General features: G+C 42.7%; 1 pseudogene; it reads left to right on the plus strand.

Annotated features, from left to right (window-relative positions):
* The first annotated feature begins 3,676 nt into the window (after nucleotides 1-3,676).
* LOC109897227 (protein crumbs homolog 1-like) overlaps nucleotides 3,677-18,878 on the plus strand; it is a 63,648-nt pseudogene continuing 48,446 nt past the window's right edge.

Below are 18,878 nucleotides of genomic sequence, written 5' to 3' on the forward strand. Positions count from 1 at the left end.
AGGTTTTCTTCCTTATCCTCTGAAGAGGAGGTGTAGCAGGGATCGGACCAAAATGCAGCATGGTTATCTTCATACATCTTTAATAAAGACGAACAATACAAAAACGTACCGTGAAAAACCAAAACAGCCCTATCTGGTGCAAACAAACACAGAGACAGGAACAATCACCCATGAAACACTCAAAGAATATGGCTGCCTAAATATGGTTCCCAATCAGAGACAACGATAAACACCTGCCTCTGATTGAGAACCACTCCAGGCAACCATAGACTTTCCTAGACTACCATACTATACCACAATTCCATAACCTACAAAAAAACCTAGACAAAACACACCACATAAATAACCCATGTCACACCCTGGCCTGACCAAAATAATAAAGAAAACACAAAATACTAAGACCAGGGTGTGACATCTACGTTGTTTATAAGTCGGCCAGGCATCAACATTCTATCCTAATGTCTCGGCAACATCTCCCACTCCAAACACTCTCCACACTAAAATATTCCTAAGACATTTTGATATGACGGCCAAAGGTGTTAGTGTTTACTGGGAAGGGAGATCTTTATAGTAAACAATATGGTTATAATGGAGTTGATAGTGACAACCAACCCCACATTTCATGTGACAACCATCCCCCCCAATCCTAATAAAGATGCAATTTACCACATGGCTTGACTTAGCAACTCAGACATATCCCGCTGGGCATAGACGTCAGTTCAACGTCTACTGTAGCTTTGATTTACATTTTACATTCAATGTGAAATCAACCAAATATGTCACCCTGTCATTGGATTTAGGTTAAGTTAGGTTTAAAAAATATAAAATTCCCTTGCCAATCTAATCAGTTTTCCACATTGATTCAACATCGTCAAATAAAATTTGGGGTTGAAATGATGTGGAAACGACATTGATTCAACTGGTTTTTGCCAGGTTGGAGGTTTGGAATGTAGCTCTCCCTTTCCTCTTTTCAACAAACGTAATGTTTCCTGTATGCTCCCAATATTATAATATCATGATAAACAAAATTCTGACAATTGAGCCATTTGAAATTTCGGATATTTTCAGATTTTTTTATTAATCACAAACAGAAAAGTATTTAGGTTGTTTATCTGTTTTATTCACACACATTACTTCCTTAAGGGTCCAAGACAAAATGGCAGATTTATTTTAATTACAAATCAAATGTCAATGGCTGTTGGCCTATGGCATTCTAGTGTTTACATATACTGGTCCGCTCCAGTTTGCTGCTGAGCTTGCTCCTTGCTTCAACTATTAGTGATGGCGTCAGCGAGATGACTCCATTTTGTGACAAGCCCATACAGTAACTCCCTATAGACTGAGATCTCCCATGGAGTGTGCGGCACCATTTTGTGATGTAATTTAGAGCTTTGTCGTTCTCTTGTTCACAAATTCCTTGCTCTGACACATGGATCGCTTCAGGTGTAAATGTAATAATACCTTTCAGGAGGGTGGGCGGTGGTGGAGGTGTCAGGAGTTGATTAACTGTTTGTAAACACTTACTGTGTTTCCTTAAATACATCATCATAATCCTGTGCAAATTTACATGTAAACTTTATGCCAAAGAAAGGTTATAGAGAATACATATTACTATTGTGTCATAGATCTAGTAAAAACCCTATCACATCCCAGTCATTTAGCATTTAAAACAGTACAGTATACAATGTAGTATTGGTGTGATGCCAGAGTGATAACGTTTTGTGGCTGGGGTAAGTGACGAGTCTTCCTTTCAGCCCCATGTGAGGCATTCAATACATGATTCATGTGCAAAGTTATTAAGTACCGCAAGAGAATCAGACACAGAAATCATTTAATTCCCTCTCAGCAGCACAGAGCCCACTCTCAAGTAATGAAGACTTATTACAGGGGTTACTCGACCACATGAAAGGCCTCTCTCTCACGCAGGAGTTAACCCTTTAGAACCTACGGCGACCGTCAGCGGCCTTCCTTTAAATTACTATAGTGGCCGCGAACGGCCTTGCTTTTCTAAAAAGAATATCTGTGTCAATATCTCAAAACTAAACTTGCTAACAACCTGTTATCGTATTCACATGGCTGATGTCATCAACCAGAAACCGGAAACACGGTACGCTGTCATTTCGCTTTTAAAAGTAAAAATCACTTAATTACTAAAAATGACTGCTCCGCAGCGGCCACAACTTTTCACTCTGAAAGAGGCTGTATCTATTTTGGTTTATGATAGGGATTCGGACATGTCCTTGCACTCTGAAAGCGATGAGTAAAATAAGGAAACAGCAGATATATGTTTGGTGGTGTTGTTTGATGCTGTGAAACTTGGGGAATAGCAAATCCATCAGTGTTGGAACAGGAGCTTGAATGATTGCTCTCTGTCTCATGGAAATAGTTGATAGTGTTTATCTGTATATAGTCAAATTAAAATCAAACACATTTTTGTTGGTCACATATACATATTCAGCAGATGTTATTACGGGTGTAGGGAAATGCTAGTCAGCTAACTAGTTGCTTTTTTAATCTTGTTTCTACCAGTGTAATTCATATGGAAATGGACCAAGCTTCTTGCTATAGCAGCTAGCTATATGTAGCTAGCTAGTCTCCCAGGCAAGAAAAGTTGTGTATGGCAGTAAATTTGGGGTGCACTTTGCCTAGCGTCAATCTCAGCTGTCACTTTCACTAGCTAGCCATACAGACAACCAGCTAACTACCCACCAAAATGGAGATTACAGTAATTAGTATTTACGTACGGTATCTGTTGGGCTTAGGTCATGATGTGTCATGTTTGCTAAGTAGCTACATATATTCATAGGCTATATATTAGCGAATATTCCTATAGTCTGGCACAATGGACGCATGATAATACCTAAGAAAAACCTTGGGAATGGTTCCAATCGTTTTTTCACCATTCATTTTTGTGTCTGGCTTTTTACGTAGGCTTACCCTGGAGTAACGTTTTGATAACCATGTAATTCTCTTTCGGACAAGGTGAGATTTATCAATGCATTCGCATCAATTTACAAAAATATAAATTGAAATGCTAATGAGCAACAGAGAAGACATCAGCAAGACCATAAATTCCTGCAGGAAGTTATTTCTAGCAGACACTGTCAGCTAACGTTCACCGGCGCAATCGGAGACCTTCTGTGTCCAATCCATGAACTTCTTACATCCCCTTTCTCTGTCTTAGCTGGTTAGAAGAGCAATAGACCACAACATCCTTTTGTTTTACTTAGAATAGATAGTTCTTTGTACAGTATGTCGACTTTGGTTTCTATTTCAGACCTTTGGCATTTTTCAAGGATAAGCATAAGAACATCTGAGCTATCTTTGTTGCAGGTGCAAGGTAACAGTTGAATAAGATGAGAAAAACAAGAAACCCACACACTACTCTTTATTAAGCTTTACGTATTAGCCTCAATGCCTTCATTAGAGCTTTTGTGAGTGTTTATAATTTGCACCCATATTGCTCCACCCACATCCGTTCAATGCATCGAATGGGGTTGTGGTCAAGGGAAAATAAGCAAGTGATACCAAATATAACAATGTGCATTTCATAAGTATTCTAATAAAGTGTCTACATAAAACATATTGTAGCAACCCACAAAGACAGTGTGTTATGTGTTATACTGTTCGTTGGTTTTGTTGTACTTACCAGTACCCAGTGTTTGCGGGGTCCGACATGCCAATCAACCTGCTCTCTGCCAAGCATGGGATTGCCTGGAATGTGGCGGTGGTTGGTGGAGCGGTGGGGGCATCGCAAGTTTAAGGCCATGTTCAGCCAATGTTCTCTCTCTTACGTCTAGTCTTCACAAGATATGGTCAAGATATGATATGTTTTTTTTCTACGGGTATCCGTCATTTATTTGGCAAGGGCTATGGCCAAACAGTAGTGTGGAGTTGAGTTAATAAACCCTGAATTCGTAAACTCAATCCTCTGTCTGGACTATTGTTCCTTTATGATCTAGTCAGGTCAACACGGTATTAAACATGTCTGTAAATCCACAATCAGGACATCGACCTATCAAGTAATTTTTCATATATCATTGGGTACAATGCAATAATTTTTTTTAGAGTAATCTGAAGTGGTTGCATTAATTCATGTTCACATTTACAACATAACACGCCTGGGCATTTCATCGTTAAGACTTTTTGGGAATAATGTCTGAAGGGTGAAAACATTCTCTTTTGTGCAGAGTATTATTTATACCACCTCCCCTGTATGATATCTTGACTTTCTCTATGCCACAACATCTAAAAAGTAGAAATGTCATGTTTTTGGTCATTTAAATGTACTGACTGGATAATCCCTGTCGTTTCTCCTGATTTAACTTTTATGTTCACTAATTCTCTGTTTGAGAGAACGAGAGGTTTTACCTACATAACACAGCCCACATGGACATTTAATCATGTAGGTAACATGGGTGGTGGAGCACGTAATAATGTAATTTATATGGAACTGTTTTCCTGTATGTGGGTGGCAGAAATATTCACACTTCATCATATTGTTGCACCGTGCGCAACCTCTGCATTTATAGCTACCATTCGGAAGAGCGTGTAAACGAGCCAGGATCATTTGCTTTAGTGGCTGGCAGTTGGCATAGACCAATTTGTCATGTAAATTGCGACCTTTCTTATATACAATAAGTTGTGGGTTCTTAAATTCAGCTGGCAAAGCTGGGTCCAATGATAAAACACGGCAATGGGTTTTGCTTGTGAAAGCTTGAGCTGACAATGACTTGGTGATAAAAACCTAAAAGCTGGCATTCCATAGACAAGATGTGGTGAGTGTGACCCAAGGTAGTCTGGAAGAGTTTTTAGAACAATGCCTCATTGTCTCATCTTCCTGGCATCTTGGAAACTAAGCCAAGATGGAAATAAAACAACATCCCATGCAGATAACCAGGAGATGGACCAAGGTGACTTGTGGGAAGGGTATAAATGGCTGACTAAGCTTTTTTTAGGGCCTGTATAGAGTGTGGGGTCGATGCTTTCATTGTTGCAATAATTAATCAATGTTAAATAAAAATTATTGTTGGAATAATTGTCCAAGTCTCTCTCAGTACTGGAATTTCCACAACAGTTTTGGCAACGAGGAGGATCTCTGCAACTTCACCTGTTGACCGCTCCTGAAGATCTGGGTAAACTGTGCACAGGGAATCCTGAAATTGGGATCTCGGGGAAACCACACCCCAAAGGAGAAGCTGGACCCTCCTAAGATGCAGGAAGCGGGCACGGATGGATACCAGATCTTGAACATAGTGCTGAGAGAGGTGAGCTTGGACAATCTATCAATAAGTGATGAAAAAAACTATACAAATTAAATAAATAAATAACAAAAGCCCCTGTTAAGGGTACGCTCAAAGCGAGGTCTTCCTTAAGAGGGCCACAGCTGAGGTAACTAGCAGGACTGAGTTGAGTTGATAAGAGTGTTCTTAAGTGAGGTATCCTTGGGCATGATTGATAATTAGCCATTTGGGGGCAACCAAACGTCCAGATCCGTGGTACTGGGTTGATCACAGTAGGACTGGTGACGTTAATGTGTAGAGCGAGAGACTAGAGCGCAGGTGATGCCTTACAAGGGCACCTGGCATGGTGAATTTCAAATGATGTGTATGTAGTTGATTAAATGTTTTGTTGATGAGGTAAAACAAGTATGCCCTTGGTTATTATTGTTAGTTGTTATTGTTATTCCTGGTTAGATAATAACTTGTTTTGGGACCACTAGTTAGGCAATATTTTGATAATGGTATGGTTTTCCCATATAGAGAGGGTTTACAATCTAGAAGCAGTGCTAACAATTTTTTTTTAAATGTACTGTCTCATTCCCTGTGTTTGTGTTTTCTGTGAGTATGTGAGTGAAGGAGCTGGAACCATGGGAGCACACGGTAGGTAGCGAAGGATACGGAATTCCAGATGCCCCAAAGGGGGCCCTGAATGTTATGGCAGATAAACAGGGAAATAATATTCTGGACCAGGTCCAATTGAGGCTTTCTTTTGACAGGGACAGTGAGTGTGAGGATGTTAGGGAAAGACTGACAGAGTATGAAGGGACCAAAAAAGGTGAAAAGGATAAGATAGATTCGGTTAAGTTCAGAAAATGGGAGAGAGGCAGAAAGGTGTACACAGGGGCCTCCCGGGTGGCGCTGTGGTTAAGGGCGCTGTACTGCAGCGCCTAGCTGTGCCACCAGAGACTCTGGGTCCGCGCCCAGGCTCTGTCGTAACCGGCCGAGACCGGGAGGTCCGTGGGGCAACGCACAATTGGCCTAGCGTCGTCCGGGTTAGGGAGAGTTTGGCCGGTAGGGAAATCCTTGTCTCATCACGCACCAGCGACTCCTGTGGCGGGCGGGGCACAGTGCGCGCTAACCAAGGTTGCCAGGTGCAAGGTGTTTCCTCCGACACATTGGTGCGGCTGGCTTCCGGGTTGGATGGCGCTGTGTTAAGAAGCAGTGCGGCTTGTTTGGGTTGTGTATCGGAGGATGCATGACTTTCAATCTTTGTATCTCCCAAGCCCGTACGGGAGTTGTAGTGATGAGACAAGATAGTAGCTACTAAAACAATTGGATACCATGAAATTGGGGAGAAAAAGGGATAAAACTCAAACACAAAAAAGAAGAGAAAAAAAAGAAAGGCGTACGCAGAGGCAGGACCCATTTCGAGGAAAGCCCCAACAGAATATGGTAGTACAGACTGAGGAAGAAGGGAAAACAGACAAAGATGAGACAGTGAGAAAGAAGAGGAAGACGAAGAGAGAGATTTTCCCACCTCAATTTTCTTCTTCTAATTTCTACCCAGTCGACCGTCCTCCCCCGCCTCTGCCTGATAACAACCTAGTGGATGCCCTAGCTCTGCACTCCACTGCACCTCCTTCCCCAACTCTGTTCCTCCCCTCTCGTATGAATCTCCCCTAGCAGCAGCGGTGGACCAACTGCTCTCTGAACTGGCCATTCTGGGTGGAACATCAACTCCCAAACCAATCAGAAAGGGTGCTGCTGGAGGAGCCAGAGCAGAATGTAGGAAGAGCAACAACCTCTTCTCACAATAACCACCTCTAGCCAGCCCGTTGGAGGATGATGACGACAACAGTGATACATCCTCAGCAGCAGCTCCCCTACTCTCTTCCCCTCCACTTAAGAGCCATCTGCGAAGGAAGATAAACCCGCCGACAACCTTACCATATGATCTAGCACCAGATATGTATCAAAAGTACCCTCTGATTGCATGTCCAAACCCTCAGCCACGACCAGCTGCAGGCCACACTGATTTGGCTGCCTGGCAACCAATATTATACCCAGAGGTCATGGAGACATAATGAAATTAAAGACATTGTTGAGGATCTGCCTGACCCCAGCAAAGATGCGGTAAAGTTTGCAGCAGAAATGAGGGTTCTATCAGGACAGGACCAGCCATCTGCAGCTGAGAGAGCCCATATCTGTAAGAAGAAACTGGGGCTCAGGTGGGCTGATGTAGAAGGGGACTTTGAGGCCTCCCGGGTGGTGCAGTGGTCTAGGGCACTGCATCGCAGTGCAAGCTGTGCCACCAGAGACTCTGGGTTTGAGCCCAGGCTCTGTCGCAACCGGCCGCGACCTTTGAGGTCCATGGGGCGACGCACAATTGGCCTAGCGTCATCCAGGTTAGGGAGGGTTTGGCCGGTAGGGATATCCTTGTCTCATAGCGCAGGTCGCCAGATGCACGGTGTGTCCTCCAACACATTGGTTCGGCTGGCTTCCGGGTTGGACGCACGCTGTGTTTAAGAAGCAGTGTGGCTTGGTTGGGTTGTGTTTTGGAGGATGCATGGCTTTTGACCTTTGTCTCTCCCGAGCCCGTACGGGAGTTGTAGCGATGAGACAAGCTAGTAACTACTAACAATTGGATACCACGAAATTGGGGAGAAAAGGGAGTAACATTTAAAAAATACATTTAAACTGTTGGACTTTGATTACAATCAGCTCTGGGATGAGAATGGCTTATATCAGGACCAACTGGTGGCCATGTTGGGAAGAATAGGAGAACTGTATCCCACCAAGACTGACTGGGCGGACATCCATCAGATAATGCACCATAAAGAAGGATGAGAGCCTGGAAGCGTATCGAAGGAGACTGGAAACCTGTTTCAGGCTGCACAGTGGCATCAGACCAAATTACCTGGCATATGGAAATCTTTTGAAGGACGCCCTGGTGAGGGGCCTGACATCAGACTTGGAGAAAGTGGCGAGAACCACCTGTATCAGATGAGGAAACTGAACCCCTGGCCACTGTGGTACAATATTGCAAACATGCTGAGCGACAATGTGCTCATGAGGAAGAGAAGAAAAGAAGAAAGAGTGAAGACTGAAATTGCATTCTACCAGGGCCAGGTGACTGCTGGAGTGCGAGGTGGTGGAGGTGGAAGAAAAACCCAACTTGGAAGTTGCTTCACCTATGGCAAGCCAGGCCATTTCGGTGCACAATGTAATCAAGCCCAGTTGATGGGAAGAGGCAGGGGCAGACCAAGAGGCAGAGGAGCCCCAAGGGGGCCCCTCGAGGAGGAGGTCCACCAGGAGGAAAGGACTGTGGTATACCCCTGCTCAACAGCCATGGCAGCCGCCACCCAACCAATGGCCAGGGCCACCCCCAAATGGGGGCCCTTCGCCACAGTGGGGACCACAAGGGAGCCCTCAAGGCAGAGGCCAATCTGGGCAATGACAGAAGGCCCACCTACACAGACGACCCTGTACAATCCAGGACAACAACAGGAGGAATAATATTGACATGGAGAGACAGGGACAGGTGAGGTAGAATCATCAGGGCAACCAGAGTGCAAACTTTTTTAAAGAGCCATACCCTTACTCAAATTGAGCCAACAGTAGAGGCTTGTGTCAATGGTGAGTCAATAATATTTATTGTGGATACTGGGGCGACAATGTCTGTGATTAACTATGAGGCTATGATGAAACCGCCCAGACTGTTGGGGCCTCGGGTCTCCCTTTCAGGGAACATGTAACCATGCCCCTGCATGTCTCTTTTTGTGAGGAGAAATATCAGCATCAATTACTCTACTCTGATGACTGCCCAGTCAACCTGATGGGAAGGGACCTCCTATGTAAATTGGGTATTAATATAACCTATGGCCAAACTAGCCTCACTGTGATACATGAGGAAATGGAGGAGAGGGAGCAATTGATGCTGGTGTCTGAATTTTGTGACTGGTATTATGCATGGAACATTAATATTGAGGTGCCCAATGTTGCTCGTGTTTCTCAATGGCCAAAACCCATTCGGTCCACGAGGGCAGTTTAATTTCTGAAGCAGGCTTACATTGTACCTCCCGTTTCTCACGATTGACAAGAGACCTGAGATATGAGAACAAATGGCTGTTAGAAAGTGTAGTGCCAGAATCAGTACAGTGTGAGGGTCTGTACTGGAGCAGCGACTTCTGTGCCTTAGGGGTTATTGTACCCCTGCACCGAAGGTGCTCTACATGTTTGAAGATAGCGCAACACGTGTCCCTAGCAAAATCACACAGAGTTGAGTGGGCGGATACTGGGTTTTGGATGAAGGGGCTGGTAAATGCTATTGATTGGGAAATGCGTCCAAATGGGCCAACTTATTCACCCAGCACTAATGTTTTGTTGCTCGTTGTTACTCAGACACACCAGTTGATAGGGGTGTGCATGGACTGGACCAACCCTCATTTGTCACCAACATCATGCTTTTGAGTGAGCACTCACCCCTCTTGAGAGGGGTCACTGATTGCCTATGGGCAAGGGACAAGTACAGATGTGCTCAAATTTGTTGGTACCCCTCCACAAAAAAAACGAAGAATGCACAATTTTCTCTGAAATAACTAGCATCCACCATCGCTTAATCAATATTTCATAGAAATCAGACTTTGCTTTAGATTTTTATTCAAAATAATATTGCATATAATAAAACAAATGAAAATGGCATGGACAAAAATTATGGGACCCTTAAACTAATATTTTGTTGCACAACCTTTAGAGGCCATCACTAAAATCAAAAGTTTTCTGTAGCTTTCAATGAGACTTCTGCACCTGTTAACAGGAAGTTTGGCCCACTCATCCTGAGCAAACTGCTCCAGCTGTCTCAGGTTTGATGGGTGCCTTCTCCAGACTGCATGTTTCAGCTCTTTCGATAGATGTTGGATAGGATTCAGATCAGGACTCATTGAAGGCTACTTCAGAATAGTCCAATGTTTTGTTCTTATCCATTCTTGGATGCTTTTTTATCTGTGTGTTCTGGGTCATTATCCTGTTGGATGACCTGCAACTGAGACAGAGCTTTCTGACACTGGGCAGTATATTTCGCTCCAGAATGTCTTGATAGTCTTGAGATTTCATTGTGCCCTGCACAGATTCAAGGCACCCTGTGCCAGGCCCAGCAAAGCAGCCCCAAAACATAACCAAGCCTCCTCCATGTTTCACTGTAGGTATGGTGTCCTTTTTTTTGAAAGCTTCACTTTTTTTGTCTGTGAACATAGAGCCGATGTGACTTGCCAAAAAGCTCCAGTTTTGACTCATCTGTCCAAAGGACATTCTCCCAGAAGGATTGTGGCTTGTCAATATGCATTTTAGAAAATTCCAGTCTGGCTTTTTTATGTTTTTCTTTCAAAAGTGGCGTCCTCCTGGGTCTTCTTCCATGGAGACCACTTTCGCTCAAAAAGCAACGGATGGTGCGATCAGAAACGGACTTACCTTTACCTTGGTGTTCAGCTTGTATCTCTTTGGCAGTTATCCTTGGTTCTTTTTCTACCATTCACACTATCCTTCTGTTCAATCTGGGGTTGACTTTCCTCTTGTGGACGCGCCCAGGGAGGTTGGCTACAGTTCCACGGACCTTAAACTTCTTAGTAATATTTGCAATTGTTGTCACAGGAACATCAAGCTGCTTGGAGATGGTCTTGTAGTCTTTATCATGCTTGTCTATTATTTTCTTTCTGATCTCCTCAGACAAATCGCTCATTTGCTTTCTCTGGTCCATGTTCAGTGTGGTGCACACAATGATACCAAACAGCACAGTGACTACTTTTCTCCATTTAAATAGGCTGAATGACTGATTACAAGATTGGAGACATGTGTGATACAACTAACGGAACAAATTAGTTTGAAATATCACTATAATCTAATTATTTATACCGCCAAATGTGTCCAGACCATTTAAAAATATCTTTGTAGAATAAGCAATAATTAATCTCTTTTCACAGCTTCTTTGCTTTATTCTATGACATACCAAAGGCATGCAAGTATACATGATAAAATAGCTTTTAATTTCATCACTTTTCAGGAGGAATGAAGCATTATTTCAATGAGCTGTAAGGATACCAACAAATTTGAGCATGTCTGTATGATTTTGGGAGGATCAAGGGAGCTGAGCCACTGAGACACCAGGCAACTGGGTCAAGAGAGAGTGCAAGCTATTCTCTCTGTCCCTCATCACCACATGATGTCACTGACCGGTATGGAAAAACTGAAACAGCTTGTGACTTTGTCCCCATGTTTGGGTCTGCCTGACCATTCTAGAAGAAGAATGGGTTTATGTCATCTGTGTTGACTCAGGACCATGGGGAGGGGGGGGGGGGCAGAGACCAGTGATTGGATAGTGGGGGGAGCGGTTTGGTGTGTTGTTTGAGGGTGGTGGCTACTGAAGCTGTACTAGCATGTGCTTACGTGTTTGCAATGTATCAACTACCTGTGCATGTGCCACATGCTGTTCATGCTCTCATCTCACGGGCTAAGACTGCTCAACTGACTCCAGTGAGGCTGCTCCACTATCAGAATGTACTTTTAACTATGTCTCATGTGACCCTGAAAAGATGCACAGTGCTCAATGCAGCAACTTTGTTGCCAGTCAAGGAGGACAGAGAGCCACATGACTGTACAGCTCTGGTGGAGCTTGTATCTAAACCAAGGTCCGATTTGACTGATGTCCCTTTGCAGAATGCTGATTTGGACATCTTTGTAGACGGCTCCGCTCAGAGGTCTGAGAAAGGAGAACCACTTGTTGCCTATGCTGTAACAGTGGCAACAACACTCGAAATTGCTAAATTCCCACCGCAGAACTGTTTGCACTCACAAGAGCTTGTATATTGGCTCAAGGCCAGTCAGTGACCATTTACATAGTCAGTAGATATGCATTTGGGTGTGGTGCATGATTTTGGAACTCTGCAGAAACAACGGGGCTTCCACACTTCCTCCGGCAAGACTATTGCTCACTCCAAACTTGTTGATAACCTGTTGAAAGCAATTCTTCTTCCATCTGAAGTTGCTGTTTCCAAGTGTTTGGCACATAGTTACTCCTCTGATCCTGTCTCCAAAGGAAACGCTATGGCTGATTTGGCAGCCATAGCTGCGGCTGTGCCTTTTGACTCACCTGTGTTACAGATGGTTTCACTTCCTGTTCAGAACCCCTTCTCTCCCACTGACATTTCTGAATTACAGTCTTCTGTAGGTCCTGTCAAGCTGAGGAAATTGAAGAGGCTGTGTACTTATGACCAGGTGCAGAAACTGCGGTTGGGCCCGGCTGGGCTACCAACTTTACCACGTTCATGTTTCCCCTATCTTGCTAAGTTGACACATGGCCGTGACCATGTGTCGAAGGGGGGAGTGGTTAATTTTGTAAATCATTTTTGGTTTGCACCTGGATTTTCTGTGTTTACATGAACAATACTGTGCAAAATGTGTAATTTGTATGAATAACAACGCAGGAAGGGGAATTCCCATGTCTGTGTCTACTCACCCAACCCCAGAAAGGCCTTTTGAGCATGTGATGGATTTAATTGAGTTGTCACCCTGTCAGGGTAACACGTATTGTTTGGTTGTAGTGGATGCCTTCTCTTAGTAGGTGGATGCATATCCATGCAAGCATGCCGCAGCAATGGCTGTTGCAAAGAACCTACTGAGGGAAATCATTCCTAGGTGGGGTCTGCCATCCAAATTAACCTCTGACAATGGTTCACATTTTGTAAATTCGGTAATACAGAACCTGTCAGAAAGCCTGCAATTTGACCTTAGAACTCATTGTAGTTATAGGCCACAGGCAGGAGGACTCGTGAAGAGAGCTAATCAGACCCTGAAAATTAAGATGGTTAAACTTATGGCAGAGACTGGTCTCCCCTGGGTCACTGTGATGCCTTTGTGGCTGATGTACATGAGGGGGCGGGCTCATGGAAACACTGGGGCCATGACTGGTAGACCTACACGGATGTTAAATACCCCTTTCCCCCAGAACAAGTGGACTCTGATGGGTGGCAACGACGACATAGTAAGTTACTGTACTGTTCTAAACAAAGGCTTTTTTTTCCCAGTGTGAAAGCAGCTTTGCCTCAGCCCCTGGTGGGAATCCTACATAAGCTTCAACCTGGTGATTGGGTTGTGGTCAAGGACCTGAGGAGGAAGCATTGGACCCAGCAGAGGTGGAATGGCCCATTCCAGGTGTTGCTGATAGCCACTCAAACAGTGGTGGGGGTTGAGAGATCGACATGGGTACACTCCAGCCACTGCAGGAAGGTTCCAGATGTCCCGGAGGATGGGTTTCCGCCAGACCTAGTTGGCCGTGGGAGAATCAGGATGAAGTCAGAGGAATCCTGGTTGTTGCATTGTTTGCCAGCCACTTCATCTCAATGACTGTTTGAACCCTGCAGAGAGGGGAATAGGCGAAAGGGGAGGATGTCCCAAGGCGGGACATAATAACAGCCTCTCCAGCTCAAGCCAATGGCAGTCTCAGGACATGAGTCCATTAAACAATAGCCGCCCTGAGACCAGAAGAAGCAGGAGCTCAATGCATCCACTGGATGAGCATCACAGCCAGAATCATGAGGAAAACACTTGGTGGTCACACTATACAGTAAAAACTAAACTAACGGTAGAAAAAACCTCCTGTTATGTATGTAGTCTTTTTTCACGCTCAGCGATCTCACCATTAAGTAGAGGCCAGCATTAACGACATTATGTGCACTGGAAGTGGTCTTATCAAATTAAACTAAATGGGGTAAACCTTCACAGGGTAGAACTATGAAGGAAAAATGCATTAACTTCTTGATGCACCCATCCCGTTGGCGGGATCATTTTCATCAACACTCGCTGAGTTGCAGCGCGCCAAATTCAAATTAAAGTACTAAACATATTTAATTTTCATGAAATCACAAGTGCAATATAGCAAAACACATCTTAACTTGTTGTTAATCCACCTGGCGTGTCAGATTTCAATACAGCTTGTCGGCGAAAGCATAACAAGCGTTTATGTATCTCTCTCAGTAGACAAAATATTACAAACAGCTAGCAGCCAAGTAGATTGGTCACGAAAGTCAGAAAAAAGCAATAGATTCCATTGCTTACCTTTGATGATCTTCGGATGTTTGCACTCACGAGACTCCCAGTTACTCAATAAATGTTCCTTTTGTTCCATAAAGATTATTCTTATATCCAAAATACCTCAATTTGTTTGGCGCGTTATGTTCAGAAATCCTGCCCCCTACACTCAAGATGTTAATGGTGATTTGTCAGGGTCGGCAGGGTAGCCTAGTGATTAGAGTGTTGGACTAGTAACCGGAAGGTTGCAAGTTCAAATCCCCGAGCTGACAAGGTACAAATCTGTCGTTCTGCCCCTGAACAGGCAGTTAACCCACTGTTCCTAGGCCGTCATTGAAAATAACCGTACAATAATTGGAATCCGTTTGGATGGGTTCAATCATTATTTGGTGTTATGGGAACAACAGTTTTCCATTGGCTCATTTATGGCCAAGTAATATTTTTTGCTGTGCTATTTCTTATTGTCTGTGTTAAAAATCTTTGTTGTAAAGTGCTGGATACTGCCCTCACTATGCCATTGCTTGATGTTCATGCTGACTCTGAGGATGATGATGATGAGAATAATGATGAGAATGTGAATGGATATTTAACACGTATTTACTTAACAAACAGTCAAATATTTCTGTCCTGCTAATGCTGTGTTAACTTCTTGACGCTAACCATCCTTTAAGCAGGATAATTGTCATCAGCAACCGCTGAAAAGCATAGCGGCACAGTCAAATAATATTACTCAAATATTCATATTCATGAAATCACAAGTGCAATATAGGAAAACACAGTTTAGGATTTGTTAATCCACCTGTTGTCTCAGATTTTGAAATGATGCTTTACAGCGAAAGCAATCCAAGCGTTTGTGTAAGTTTATCGATCGCATGACAAAACATTAAGTACAGTTAGCATTAGGTAGCTGGGTCACGAAAATCAAAAAGGCAATCAAATTAATCGTTTACCTTTGATGATCTTCAGATGTTTTCACTCATGAGACTCCCAGTTACACATGAAATGTTCCTTTTATGTCCATAAAGATTATTTTTATATTCAAAATACCTCCATTTGTTTGGCGCGTTATGTTTAGAAATCCACAGGAAAGAGCGGTCACGACAACGCAGACGAAAATTCCAAATAATATCCGTAATGTCCACGGAAACATGTCGAACGTTTTTTATAATCAATCCTCGGGTTGTTTTTAAAATATATAATCGATAATATATCAACTGCAACGGTCTTGTTCAGTAGGAGAGGGAAAGGAAATGGCTGTCCGAACTCTGTTGCGCGAGCAAAACTCATGTGACCACCTGACGCAATGTTATCTTTCTGGCTTATTTTTCAAAATAAAAGCCTGAAACCATACATTTCCAGTAATCTAATCATTTCAACCTGTTGCATAAATTTTGTAAAAACAAACATGTTGTTTCATCAGCGTAATTGTCAAACTAACGTTTTCCCACTCTTAGCTACAATGTTGGCATGCCCCAAAGGTCAATACTGTTCAGATCGTACATCATACATCTTTCTGTCTGCACAGGGTCTGAAGTTTCAATGTATGCAGATGATACAGTGATATATGCTTTCATAGATAAAATGGTGGCTCTAACCTCCTCTTCTGTTATTGTACAGTCTAGGTCCTCTACCTGGCTATCTAATAATCTAGGTCATTTTATACCAGAGAAAGTATCTATTTCAATGGGACTCGCTGAACAGGAGGATGTATATCAATCTTCATAAAAACATGAAACACACTGTTTATCTTTTTGGATGAGGGTGCCTTTTTATTGCCCTGCTTAATTGCTGGGATTACATTAGAAGTGTTCTGCATTTTTAGATGTCTTTCTAGTAGCCTGCCTGTCTCCTCACCTCCCTCATAAAAACTGTTTCTAAGCCTAAACAGTGCATATTCTGCATTTTTGTTTTACATTTCGTACAACTGAAATGTGATATCTGTAAAATGTCTTGCCAAATCCCTTTCCAAGACACATACAGTATCTCAGCTTCTAATCTTTTTACTGCTTCAGCCCCTTCTCTCTTCTTTTTGAACGCATATGCTATTATTTTCCCTCTAGTATATGCTTTAGAGGTTACCCATACTGTGGAAATCCTTTCAGTTAAGCTGATGTTGATCTCCAAAAAAGGATCTAAGATCATCTGCTAGTGATTGAGTCTAAATCTACCCTTCCTCACATTTTCAGAGTTTATATCAACATGTAACTCTACTATAGCATGATCTTTGAAGGTGATGGGCCCAATCTTGCAATCAATCACATTATCAACCATGAAATTAGATATCAAGAAGGAATCTATTATGGAGTGTGTCTTGTGACAGTGGGTGAAAAAAGCATATTCTTTACCATTCTTAATCTCCATGTCTGTAAGGCCCTTATCTTCTGCTAGCATACAGTGGCATACAGTGGGGCAAAAATGTATGTAGTCAGCCACCAATTGTGCAAGTGGGAGAACTTGCACAATTGGTGGCTGACTAAATACTTTTTTGCCCCACTGTATGTATTGCAGGTCTATCCTTTGACATGTACTTCTATCAATCATATTGTCCATCACTTGGTTAAAGTCTCCAGCAAGGACGATCTGCCCCTCCATATTTCCCAGTAAAATGTTGACCTCATGAAAAAAAATGTGGGTCCTCCTTGTTAGGAGCATATATGTTGCATAACACTACCTTAATCCCATTTATGTCACACTCTGATGTTTCACCTGTCTTTGTGCTTATCTCCACCCCCCTCCAGGTGTAGCCCATCTTCCTCATTATCCCCAGTGTATTTATACCTGTGTTCTGTTTGTCTGTTAACAGTTTGTTTTGTTTGTCAAGCCTACCAGCATTTTTCCACATGCTCCTGTCTTGTTCTCGTTCCTGTTTTCTAGTTTTCCCGATTTTACCATTCTGCCTGCCCCAACCCTGAGCCTGCCTGCCTTTCTGTACCTTGTCACACAACCCTGGATTTTTGACCTCTGCCTGCCCTGACCCCGAGACGGCCTGCCATTCTGTACCTTATGGACTCCGAGCTGGAATACTGACCTCTGCCTGCCCTTGACCTATCATTTTGCCTGCCCCGTTCCAGTAATAAACTTTTCTTAATCCGACACTGTCTGCATCTGGGTCTTCTCCTGAAACGTGATCATTTATAAGTGCCTCAATGCAGATAAGCCTGCCAAACTCAGTGTTGCTTCAATATTACAAAATTGAATATTTTGCTTATCAGAATAATACATGAGCTATAATAAACTTCTGCAACCCAGCCTCTACATTTCAGTGCTTCTGTATCTGTTAAATGTGATTCCTGTTTGAACACAATATCCACCTGATTTGATTTTAAATATGTACAAATATTTTTCCTCTTCACTTGGTTACCACAACAATTTCTGTTCCAAGAAATTATGTTTACATAACCATCAGCCATTTTTGCTCTGAGTTGTTATTGCCTGTGTAATTATAGTTAAGTGTACCATTTAACACGTGACAACTCTAATGAACATCATTATATAATATATGCTGCTGCTGTACAATAAAACAGTGCAAATAAATTTAGAAAACCAATCCCAAAATAAAACAAAGAAACTAGGAATCATCACAGAACTGTTTTTGATGCTCAACTCAAAATTCCTTACGCTTATGGTAAAATTCCTTAAGAAGCGCTTAAGGATCAGCCACTTTTTTTCCATTTTCACCTAAAATGACATACCCAAATCTAACTGCCTGTAGCTCAGGCCCTGAAGCAGGGATATGCATATTCTTGGTACCATTTGAAAGGAAACACTTTGAAGTTTGTGGAAATGTGAAAGGAATGTAGAAGAATATAGCACATTAGATCTGGTAAAAGATAATACACAGAAGAAAAACAAAATAAATATGTATTTTTTTTGTACCATCTCTGAAATGCCATAATATATTATTCCAGCCCAGGTGCAATTTAGATTTTGGCCACTAGATGGAAGCTGTGTATGTGCAAATTTTCAGACTGATCCAATGAACCATTGCATTTCTGTTCAAAATGTTGTATCAAGACTGCCCAAATGTGCCTTAAACTGTGCACTCTCCTCAAACAATAGCATGGTATTATGTCACTGTAATAGCTACTGTAAATTGGACAGTGCAGTTAGATTAACAATAATTGAAGTTTTCTGCCAATATCAAATATGTCTGTCTTGGGAAATCTTCTTGTTCCTTACAACCTCATGATAATCGCATTAGCCTACGTTAGCTCAACCGTCCCACAGGGGACCCACCAATCCTGAAGATGTTTTAAAGTGGCAAAAGAAAAGGGTGGCGTTTAGTGGGAAGGCCGCCAGCTGTCTTTTTTCCCAGACCTGTCCAAGGAACTGGAAATGAAGATACATTTTTTTTGCTGCGGCGAAGAAACAACTACACGATAATAAGGTCAGGCTACAACTACACTGGCATTCCCAGCGACCCTGCTCTTTACTTGGATGGGAATGATAATTAGGCAGTGTGGAGGCAGAGAGATTCTTGCTAGACCACATTGTTTAGCCTAGATAAAGAAGATGGGACAAGGTAAAATACAAGTTCAATTAAATGCCGTTTATAATACAAATTAAGGTAGCCTATGT

This window comes from Oncorhynchus kisutch, linkage group LG10 (assembly GCF_002021735.2).
Source record: "Oncorhynchus kisutch isolate 150728-3 linkage group LG10, Okis_V2, whole genome shotgun sequence".
Taxonomy (NCBI): domain Eukaryota; kingdom Metazoa; phylum Chordata; class Actinopteri; order Salmoniformes; family Salmonidae; genus Oncorhynchus; species Oncorhynchus kisutch.